The sequence below is a fragment of the Glycine max genome, chromosome 15 (assembly GCF_000004515.6).
Source record: "Glycine max cultivar Williams 82 chromosome 15, Glycine_max_v4.0, whole genome shotgun sequence".
In the NCBI taxonomy this organism is placed as follows: Eukaryota; Viridiplantae; Streptophyta; class Magnoliopsida; order Fabales; family Fabaceae; genus Glycine; species Glycine max.
Genome location: NC_038251.2, coordinates 42,854,482 through 42,867,322, shown reverse-complemented (window position 1 = coordinate 42,867,322; position 12,841 = coordinate 42,854,482).

Below are 12,841 nucleotides of genomic sequence, written 5' to 3'. Positions count from 1 at the left end.
TGTACTCAATTAAGTCACTAATTCCTAATATTGGCAAATCAATTAATAATAGTTTTCACTCAAATTTATGATAATTGAAAATATATTAATTAAATATTATATTTTTCTTAAAATATATTTGTTTTGATTTTTTTCATGTATTAGAAATAGCCACTACTAAAAAAAGAGATTTTTATGACACGTTATTTAACTCAATTATACAATAATTGTCATTGTAATAGATACGATGACATTTTAATAAATAGTAGACACATTTCAAATAAGGTTTTTGCAAAATTGACTTTGAAATATCTAAACAACGACAATTGCTATAAAAATCATTGTTGTTTTGAGCTTTCAAAGTCGTTTTTGCAAAAACCGTATTTAAGATGTAAGCAGTGTTCAAGACGATTTTGCTAAAATCGTGTTTGAAATTTCATGTTCAATATCCTTGTCAGCAAGCCAGGCCTTCACCTAAAAGAGAACAAAAAAAGAACTCATATTTCATCATGACTATGATAGAAAGAACTAATTGGGGAAAGTGAGATTATTGGTGTGTTATAAAATACAGATAGGGCTTCACATAATGTATTTTATCTGCAAGGTATACCATGAGCTTTTGTTCCACTGCCACCTTCAAAAATTCAAATACTATGACATGATATGAGTTGGATCTATGAGTCAATTATTAAAATAGAAGACATTTGAATTGCATTGGTTTTCAGCAATCCTTGATGCTAAAAAACACACCATTTGAAACCAAATATGAAAGGAACATGGCATAAACGAAGAGGAGGGGGGAGTTATATGAACAAATTTTGAAATTAACGATTGGTTTGGTTCAAGAAGCACGACTACTCCTTGAAGTTCAAGAAGCACACCCAAAAGGGGAAGCTGCTAAACTACATGGTGGTGAAGCAGAGGTACTTTGATATGGAGGTTTTTTCGGTGAACGATGACCACCCCTCACATGACATGGCGATCGGGCAGATGTTCGTGAAGGAGGTATACGAGGTTTTGAGGAAGAGTCCGCAGTGAGAGGAGATAGCGGTGTTGATTACTTACGACAAGCATGGTGGGTTTTATGATCATGTGGCGACGTCGGTGGAAGGGGTGCCTAACCCCGATAGGATCGTTGGGCCTCACCCTTATTACTTTCGGTTTGATAGGTTACGGGTGAGGGTGCCCATGTTTATTATCTTGCCTTGGATCGACAAGGGTACTGGTATGTGCTCTAAAGTTTTCAGCTTTTTCAGGTTGTGTTGGTTAACTGAGATTTGAGATGATTTGGATTTTGTTTGGTTTGATTTGTTTCTTTGAAAATTTAGAAGATTATTTCTAACACAAGTGTTTTCAAAAATAAAAAATAGAAATTGTTGATAGATGTTTTCCATTTTTTCTAATCTTAAATCAGTATTTTCCATTTTTCTATCTCATGTGCATGTGCTTTGTGCGAATGCAGACGGATGGGAAAATCGTTGGGTTTAATTAGATTGGAAAAAAGATGAGAACATGGCTGGGGAGTGGAACCACACCTCTGGTCAATGGAATGGAGACGCTAATGACAAAGGTAAACTAAATTTCTATATTAAACAGTCTTGTATTATTTCTTGCTCATGTTTACTTCTGGCTAAAATTGGTATTATGATATGTTTGGTTTTGGCTTAATGTTAATATCTATTTAGGTATTCAAACAAGAGAGGATTACAGATTCTATGCTATTTTAGCTGAATACCCTGAATTCAACAACAAGGATAAGATACTACTCTTCCAATTTTCTGTCAAGCATGAATAGAAGCTTGATTGCGGTGGTGGCTACATGAAGTTGCTCAATGGTGATGTTGATCAAAAGAAATTTGGAATGTAGCACAGGGGATCCACCAATAGATTTTGAATATTTTGAATATGCTTTGATATCATATTAGAATAGAGAAAGAAATAATTTATTTCTCTAATAATGTTTGAATGATACATCTACTGATTTATAGACAGAATTAGTCCCAAAGAGGAAACCAAATCTACTATAATCAGGAAAATTCGTGAAGCAATAAATAGCCTATTATCTATGGTCTGATTATAATCCATATTTTATTCAAATCTGATTCTGAATAGATTTATTACAAAATGAAATCAATGCATAAATTTGTAAATAATTGATACTCAATTAAGGATATACTTGCAACATATCCAAGCTGCAAATGAAAGAAGAGAGAACAAATCCAGAAATTCAGTTTTATCATTCTAGTTTCTTCACAGCTACATAATTGAACATTGTTGACTTTTCTAATGGTGTATTTATTATATGAATTATTATTAACATTAAAAAGTTGGTTTCGGGAGAACTTGCAATTTGTCAGAGGAAGCCATAGAAGTCCCCCAACAACACATTTTTACTAAATGATTCTCAACTAAAGGCTTTTAGTTTATTTACTCTTGATTTACAAAGAGCATATGCCTGTATTTTGTCCTGTTTTACCCTGTATCCTTGGCAACTGCATGGAAGTTCCAAATGAATGTTGGTTGTTGCACTAGCACTACACACCAACCAGATATATAGATTAATGCTTAGTACTTGTAACAACAATAGAAAATACTAGGTAGTTGCTATATTATTGGCACAATAAATTGACATGCATTTTGACTTTCATGAATGAGTGCATCATATCATTTTTATCTCATCAATAACTACCCTTGCATTTAGCTGAATTTAATTAAATTTCTTCCTCCGACTATGTAACTCTGAACTATTAAATTGCATTACTCATTTTATGAGCATGAATAGAGAAATAACAAATTAAATGATTTTTTTGTACCTATATTTAATTGTCTGGTATCTACTTGTATGTAGCACTAATTTACTAGATGACATGAATGATTTCACCACTTCCTTGCTACTTTAAGGGGACAAACCCTTTACTATGTTCTACCATCGCACTCACTGTCAAAAAGGTCACACTAAGGTGGTTCTCCTCCCTATCACCAAGTCTATCAACTACTGGTGCAAGTTGTTTTATGTTGTACTTCATTACCAGCAAAGAGTAGACAATATCTTCCTAAGTCAAGCAAAGGTGAGAAGAATTTTTGTAGTTACATATTAGATTAATTGTTGATGCTGTAGCCTGAAGATTGGGATGTAAGTTTTTTCTATTCACTAATCTTTTTTATCTATGGTATGCTATTGAAAGGTATGATCTCCATAATGAAATTGTGTTCTTGCAGGTTGAGAAGGCAACATTTGAAGAGGCTAAGAAGAAGAGGGAAGAGGAAGTAAATTTTTATCCTGAAAACGCATCTTTGAAAATGTATCTTTGGTGGCTCTAATTGGTCAATTTCAGAATTCAGCCTTAACCTTGCAGTGGAAACATGCCTGTTGCATTTACTGTCTCTCGATGTGTGATTTTTTTTCCCCTTTATTAATATAATTGAGTTGTGACTATAGGAGCTGAAACTATTCACCGAGCATGTCTTAGAGTGAGAATTCCCCATAATTGGTTAGAGTGACAAGTTCCATGGTCTACTGGTTTTTATTCTTTATCAAGTAACATACATAGTATCTTCAACATGTAATTATCTGCATACATTGTGGCACTAAAATTCATTTTATATTGTAAATTTGAAACCCAAGACATGTATAGACAGCTCAGCTGTAGTGATCAAATTTGAAAAGGAGCCCATAGTAGTAATCAAAGTTCTCTATTGATATTTGATGCTAGCCAACTAGCTCTTTCTAACCATTCTTATTCACCCCAATTTATATATGCATTATATAAAAAAATATATTATAATTTTTTAATCTTTCTTTATTATATTAAGTATCGTATTTTAATAAAATCAACTGCTTATGTTAACTATAATATTTCCACTTCCCAATTTTTTTATAATATTTCTAATGCAGTATTTTTTCCTATGATACGATTTCTTTTATAGAATCAATGATACCGTGACCAACATTAAAAAGTAAACTGGATTTCTTTCCGGAGTCACTATGATGTCCTTCAGGTATGGTAAAAAAATCCATGGTAGCAAGTGTTTAAGGACTCATTTGTTTGAGACTTTAAATAAATAAATTTAAAATATTTAAAAAAGAATTATTTTAAATTTGAGATATTTTGAGTTGATCTGTTTTAATTAAGTTAATAAAATTAATTTATTATTTTTAAAAAAAACTTTATATATGATAAATTTGTTAATTTATATAATAATTATATTAAAAATCACATAAAAAAATAATTTCTAACCTTTTGATATTGTAAAATCTTTTGCACTAACCTGATAGTATAACTAACATGTCAAGGTCATTATAAAAAAAAGGCACAAAAATACTTAAGTGCCTTGTTATTGTTAAAAAGGAATATAGATTCTGATGATCTACAATATAGGCAATTACATACTCTTAGGGACTAATGTTTCTTGCTTGTTTCTACAAGGTGGTATAGAGCTCCAAAACTATGTGGATCATTTTACTCTAAGGTATGACTTTTCCAGTTTTTTGCAGACATCGTAAAAGTGAGACAAAATATATGTATAAAGTCTTGACTTAACATACAATAATCAAACATTCAATCCTTTATCTCCTTTCCCATAATTTGTTAAACTGTTATTAATCTATTTAGTATTGATTGCAGTAGCATTATTTTTGTAAAAAAAAATTGTGATATGTTGATACCACAGTGTTTGATGATAAATTATTAACTCTGAATTTTATTGTGCTTGTTTGTCTCTGTCCCACTAGTTTTTTTTTTTTTTTTGCACTATTATTCTTTAATTTTGTCGAGAATCAAAGTTATTGATAGTAACAATACAAGGTTTTATACATGCTATTTATTTTGAGTGGAAGCAAATAATTAGTCTATAGGATAGTTAAGATTGAATTCACTCATTAAGTGTTATAAATGTGGGGTTGTATTTCTTCTGGAGCATCAAGGGAAAATGTTGTAGTGTTGTGATAAATGTCTATTCATGTGTGTGTATTGGCTTCTACTAAAATTAGTTGATAGTTTCAAACTGAACTTTTTTATTTTATTTGGTTGCAAAGTGACACTTTAAAATGGTTCCGGTTTTCATATTCACTTTATGTAGGTCTAACTATTTTTCAAATCTTGATGCAATATACACCAGCAATTGATATATGGAGTATAGGTTGCATCTTTGCTGAAGTACTAACAGGAAAACCACTTTTTCATGGGAAAAATGTAGCTCATCAATTGGATCTGATGACAAATATGCTTGGAACTCCTTCACTGGATACTATATCTCGGGTAAATATTTTCAACTGTTGAAGAACCATTTTTGTTGCATAGCTTAGTTCTGAGCCAAAAGTTACCAATACCAACTTGTGACCATATTTTGTGTTGGATGCAGGTGCGTAATGAGAAGACAAGGAGATACCTAACTAGCATGAGGAAAAAGCAGTCTGTGTCATTTGCTCAAAAATTTCCCAATGCAGACCCTTTAGCACTAAGGCTACTGGAAAAGTTGTTGGCTTTTGATCCAAAAAAATCGACCTATTGTGGAAGAGGTATGTTACATTATGCTTTATTGCTTATTTATGTGCATTGAAATGTATCGTAGTTGTATCCTTGACTAGTTCTTGAGCTTGTCTTGTGATGTACTGATTGTGAAATTTATAATGAAGCTATGAAGTCATACCAGAATATGGCCAAAATGTTGCTCTTGTTCTACATATACTTTCTGGTTATCTGTACAACATTTAGTGTCAGTGTGACAGCATATCAAGAGATAATAAAGTAATGAGATAATATTTGTTAAAAAAAATATTTGAACCGAAGACACATCACTTTCTTTGGGACACAACAAACTAATCTACTACCGTTTGCAATGGTTGATTTCAATTCCATGGTATTGTCATGGTTACTAACCAACCTAGGTGGTAATACTTGTGGCCTTTGGTCTATGCATCTTGGTTAATAAGCTTGGTAATCAATTTTTGTGGGTTCATTGAATTTATAGAAGTTTTTTAATACTTGAGTAATTAAATAACTTGAAATTGTATCAATTATTCTTGTTGAAGCACACTTCTTAAAATTTTAGTGGGTGAGCCCTGTAACATGGGAATTGTTGCATACATATAAGGAGCTTTGTGCATTAGTCACCATTTTTTTAATTATTGCATTTTAAGCCTACACCGGTCTTTGAAGCAGTTTAAAATTCTCATGCTTTTCATCAGCTGTTTAGAAAATAATCTAAATGATGAGTAAGATACATTGTTTGAAGTGTCTTACTAGCCTACAAAGAGAAAAAAAATAGTGAATTTTGTTTGCATGCAGTATTTTATTTCTTATCAAAGAAAAAAAAATACACACACACCCACCCACACACATAAAGGAAGATGTGTACATTAACACACTTCATCATCAGGTATCCAGTTGGAGAGATTTTATGAAGGGTGGAAAGAAGGTGAGATACTAAGCTTACGGATTTTCATATATTTAACTATTCCATTTGACATGTACCTTGGAACCAATGGTTATTATTTGCTTAAATAATATCCACCATTTTGTATATCTGCAGAATAAGAAAGGGGAAATTCGTCCATTGAAGCTTAAGACAGAAGATCCCTACTTAGTAAAGGCATGTAAAGCATATTATTCATAGTTTTATAAAAGTTATTTTATTATTTGGATTCTATAAAAGTTATTTCATATAGACTACATTTGTTGGATTTTTTGTGTATGTATTGTTGGATGGTATGTTCTCTATTTTTGTTGGTTATGCTGCTTCCCTATGTAAAAGTTTATTTAAAGCATAATCTTGCATGTAACTGGATGGTATGACAAAAAATTTAAAAACATTAAAGAAAATTAAATAATCAATTCCAAGACGGTTCTTAGCTAAGAATCGTCTTAGAATGTGACTCTTCTAAGACGGTTCTTATCAAAGAAACTGTCTTAGAACATGGCTTTTCTAAGACGGTTCTTAACTAAAAATCGTCTTAGAAGGGCCACATTCTAAGGCGATTTTTAGTTAGGAATGTTAAACAAGTGGTCTCAATAACTTAAGAGGAGGTGAATTAAGTTGAAAAAATTTCCCCTAACAAATTTTAATTCTCTCTTTAAAAAATATGCATACTTAATATGCAGAAAAAGAAGCAATGAACAATTTATTTGATGCTTCTTTAAATGTGCAAAATAAAATTAAACTGCAATAAAATAAAAGAGTTTAGGGAAGAAAGAATTGCAAACTTAGTTTTATACTAGTTCGGTCATTCCCTGTGCCTACCTCCAATCCTCAAGCAATCCACTTGAGATTTCCACTATCATTGTAAATTCCTTTACAACTTTTGAACCACCCAGGGATACATTTCCCTCGTGTTCAGAAAAACTTATAAATCCAAAGACTCACTGCCTCTTGATTAACAACAGTTTGTTTTTGAAGTACATAGGATGTTTTTCTCTCTTTAAGAGAAGAATGATACAACTTGAAGAACTTATAAAAATCCTTAATTGTTTTGCAAGTGTTTGACCAAAGTTTTTCTTGTGAGAAAATAAGACAATGAAGTTCTTAAAAACTCTGAAGAATTTCGAATACAAGTCATATATTTATAAGCCTTTTGTGGGTTTTCAAAAACTTATAAAGAGATGTGACTTCTCAGAGTTATTTTTGAAATTTCCTCACTGGTAATCGATTACACAGTTAATTTTGAGGAGTTATGTCTTTTCAGTTTGAATTTCAAATCATTCTGTTATTGGTAATCGATTACACAAAGGTGGTAATCAATTGCAGCCTTTAAAACTCAAATTTCAAACTTTCTGAAAGCTTTTCAAAAACAGGATTGCTTTTGGTAATCGATTATAGCCTCTGGTAATCGATTACCAGAGAAAAATATATATTTTCCAAAGATGTAAAACCACTTTAAAAACTTTATAAAAGATTTGAAAATTTAAATCTTTTAAGGCCAAACTTTTGCAATCTTTTAAGAGACTCTTTTAACAAATAATGAATTATTGTGAATCGTTTCTTGATCTCTTGATCTTGACTTGAATCAACTTTGAATAGCTTCAATCTTTTGGCACAATCAAAATCTTCATACAGCATATGCATTCACAAATAACTGTCTTAGAATATATCTCTTTTAAGACTATTCTTAGCTAAGAACCGTCTTAGAAGAGACACATTCTAAGACGGATCTTAGTTAAGAACTGTCTTAGAAGGGTCACATTCTAAGATGGTTCTTTATTAAGAATCGTCTTAAAAGTGACACATTTTTTAAAACGGTTTTTTACATAACCGTTGTTGTTCGTCAACACTTTTAATGTCATTGGCTTCAAAGACGATTCCACAACCGTCTTTGAATGTTGTTTCTGTAGTAATGATTGGAGAGAAGATAAAAGAATGGAAGAGAATTAAGAAGAAGTATTTAAATTAAAGTAGAGAGAAAGAGGCGTGGGACCAACACCAAATTTTGAAAATTTCTCTTCCGTTTCTCTCCTACTTCTCCCAAACATACCATAAGAAAGACAATTACCAATTTATGTTCTAGCACGAAACTTATGCAAGCAACTAGTTTTTTTGGTTCAAGACCAATTTTTCCAGCCTCTCCATCAAATACATATATTTGCATTGATTCTGTTGTCCCACATAACCATGTATTTTTTTCACTAGCATCATCAAGGATGTTGAACAACTCATGGGAAGATATAGGAAAACATGAAGGTTTAGATTGAACAATATCCCGCAAACAATTTAGACATATTGCATTAATATACCAAAGATACATATTTAACACAATTTAACAAGAAAAACTAATTAAAAAGCCAGACCATAGATTTTACCTCCAGTAGCATATTTTCGAACGATACAACTTCCTTTCTCTCTTATATGGAGAGTTATTCAAAACATGAATAAAATCATCAAATCAAAACAAGTTGTCTTATTCATATATGTTAAATTCACAATGAAGAAATATTACTTTATCCCAATATGCTCCTAAAAGATCCCTAGTTTTTGTAAAGGTCGCCTCGAAAATTCTACAAAAAAGAATGAGAAGTGATATCAGAATAAGGCCTTGTTTGGATAAATTTCTCTAACATACTTGTATGAGAAGAAAATAAGGAGGTAAAATGCATTGACCTTCTCTATAATCTAAAATCAAATTAAGCACCTTAGTTTTTGGAGATGTTAAATGGAGTTTCTATAAAAGTAGAGAGCATAAGTTGATTTTAGCTTATGCAAGAAGCTTAACTATAAGTGTCTATGCATGGTGAAGTTTATCTAAACAAAACCTAAGTGGCTTTACAACTAAATGTACCTGTAGCAAGCCCCAAAGTTACTTATGATACTTTAGACATATAACTCTCTTAAGCATGACTAGAACAACACAAAGGCAACAGTGGTCTAAACTAAACTCTCAAGATTTTAAACCTCTTCTTTATTTCTTTTTAATTTTACTGTTTCAGGCATGCCATACATATGACGTGATAAATACATGCTTTAATTAAATTAATTGTTATCAGCTAAAGGTTATTGAAAATGAACCTCCAAAAATATGATATTCAAACATGAGAAAGTATTGTTGACACCTTGTGGATCCAAAGCATGGAGTAATTGAACCCATTATGCAGGGCTTTCACTAGCCCTTGGAAAAGGAACGAAAGATTCTTTGAAAAATTGCCTTTCTAATATGGTATCTATTTTTTCTTTTGTTTTCATGAAATTTGGAGTGCCAGAGGCTTTGATTTTTGCAATTGGCATCTATTCACACAAAAGCTTACCAAGCAATTTTACTAGACTTCCTGCCAAAGTATAAAGAAATATATGTAACTCTAACTAAATTTACTTTCACATGGAAAGATGAAACTTTGCTTATTGAATTTCTAATGAAAAATTAAATGTTGTCAAGACAAGCTTAAAGAGTGAAAAAAATAGATATCGCCTAGGTTTTGTTGTAGATAAACCGAAATAGTGATTGCAAACAGGATTGTCACTAAGCTTAAAGCATAGGTTCAATTGATGGTTGTTCTCTGTTAAACTTCAGCTATATTTGATCTCAAGGGGCTTTTCTTCCAAAAATAGATTTTTATTTCTCCTTAAATTTAAGAAAACATTCAGTTTTATGTTTTGAAGTTGACTTTAATTATATGCCAAAATTTGGGTTGTTGACGGTAAACATGATTAACAATCCAAAAATCTTTCTTGAGAGACCTAAGAACTTTAGGTTTCTTTTTCAAAATGGTGTCATTTCTTAACATACACATGAAAAATATGAAATTAGGTTTCAACATTATTGAGTCTAAAATTTAGAAATGTTTATTAAAACACACCCCTAGCTTTGGGCACATAGTAATTCAAGGAAATAATTGTTTCATTTGGTAGTTCCAGAAGCTGAATGAATTGTCTATAGTACTTAGTCAACCAAATTGAGAATGAAGATATCATCAAATAAGTTCTTCCTATTGTTGAATAATATGGATTTCAATTGGCAAATCCCTTCCCCAAGTTGCAATGTTGTGGTCTTCCTCCTTTGTGAAATCTTTTATCATTTTAATCTTTGAAGATTGATTTCCACGAGCCCTTCCCCAAGTTGCAATGTTGTGGTCTTCCTCCTTTGTGAAATCTTTTATCATTTTAATCTTTGAAGATTGATTTCCACGGAAGGATACAACATCTAACTTACATTTCTTGTTTCAAAATCTATTTTTTGCATATTGAAATCATTTTCTCTTATTTCATGTCTGCCATTGAGGCTTGGCCAAAGGATAAACCAATTCTAAAGCTATTTTCCTTAGAGTTTGAATTAGAGATCCTATTGTGATATCCTTATTTCTTGACCGCAATATTACTGTTTTTTAATAGCTCATGCTCCATGACCTACTATTCTTCCAAACCTCTTCATATATTTTTCCATGTAAATTGAAATGAGTATGCTCCAACCTTGCAGGTTGGCCAAGAACAATTCTCCTTTACATTGGTGTTGCAGGTCTAGCCCTTTTTTATATCTATTTTTCCAAACTTCTAATCATTCAATAAAATCATAACTATTTGGTGTATTGATTTATTTAATTATTACAAGGGATATTGGTTATTGAATAAGTGAATAAATAAAAACACAATAATTGAAAATTATTACAAGGCATGAAATTTATGGCCATGTTTCTTTCTACTTGTATATATTGAGCTCTTTTTCCAATTATCACTTTAGTTCAAGTTGAACTGAGCATGGCAATAAAAAACCATTGGATTAGAAGTGTTAAAATATAGAATCTACTTGGTTTCTGTCTATCCTAATATCTAACAAATATAGCACATGCACTTCATTCCTCCACTCTGATCATGTGAACTACCATTAATTTCATACTAGATATATGTTTCTTGTGGAATTTTTCTTATCTTTTGAACTTGAGTTGGTTTAAGTATTTAAAAAATATATTGACAATGCACAACATAGAACATAGACCTTAATTTGTTGAAATTACTAATTTGATCACTATTGTTTTAGTCAAGTTCTATTTATTCACTACAGGGGACAAAAGGTCGTTAATGACCATAAACTATTGCCTGATATTTCTTCTATTTTCTCTATATTATCTCTCATTAACCATGCGTGCAGTAGATTAAAAGTTGTCATGGAATTTATGTTCAAAGGTCTTGGTTGGCTCCTGAAGGATGATAAAATGATAGATGATTAATGCTTTATGGTTGTCAACAGTCTATATAGTCTCAATGGTTCTAGTTTTGGTGTTATTGGTCTGAAATTTCAGGGAGGTAATCTAGTTCTTGTGAACTTGGGCACAAAGGATCTGCCTTTTTGTAGAACGAGAAAAAACAATTCAGCAGCCTGCCATACTTGCTAAAATAGTTGTTGATACAACTGGTGCTGGTGATACTTTACTATTGCTTTTGTCGTGACCTTGGTTGAGGGCATGTCCATTTAGGAATTCCTCATATTAGACGGTGTGTATGGTGGAATGCAATTTTCTTTTAGCCCATCATTATTTTGGTGATGATCTATATTTGTTTACTTAATTAAAAGGCACATAACCAATTAAACCAAAATCAAAACAATTATGTCAACTAACATTTTAATTGGCATACACGTTGGATCTACCAACAAAGAAGTCCCTGAGTCCGCAAAGGCTGAACAACCATTAGCATAATATCCTCATAGACAATTAGATTAGCTGAGTCCAAAAAAATTATATAATACTTATGTGGTTAATACTTGATGTGACAATACTTTTGTGGTAAGTTGTGAATTATTCAATAATTCGACTAGTGTTTACCTTGAAAAAAATGTTAATGCACGAAGTGTTAAATGGAAAGTGTAGGGTTCCAAGTTAGGAACCTGAAGTGTTCAATTGTAGTGCAATGTGTTAAACATGTTTGAAAACAAGTGTGAGGTTGTGGACATTATATAATTCATGAGCAATGTCTGTGTGCAATGTGACACTCTTTACCCCATACATATATGTACTAATAATAAAAGGAATAAGAATTCATAACTAATTAAAAGTTTTTAAAACACATTTAAATAAAAGCATTTCAAAATGGTAAAAGGCTCACATTTACTTTTCTAACATCATAAATTGACTTGTCCAATAAATACTAAAATCATCTCGGCTTAAAACAAGGTTGTTCAAGACTTCATGCAATTAATATAGAAACTTATGCCCCAATGTCACATCCTATCAGAGCATTGTGTCTTAATGTCTTTTAGCACAAGGTTTCTTGAAGCTATTCACTTAGTCATCTGCTCTCCCGAACACAAAGTTCGAGATCATCACAAGATCCAAACACAAACAACACACAGGGAGTTAGTTATCACATTCTTAACTAATAGAGAAACAAGACAACTAGATATACATATCATATAAATGAGATACAATTTACTTAAATATAACTCACG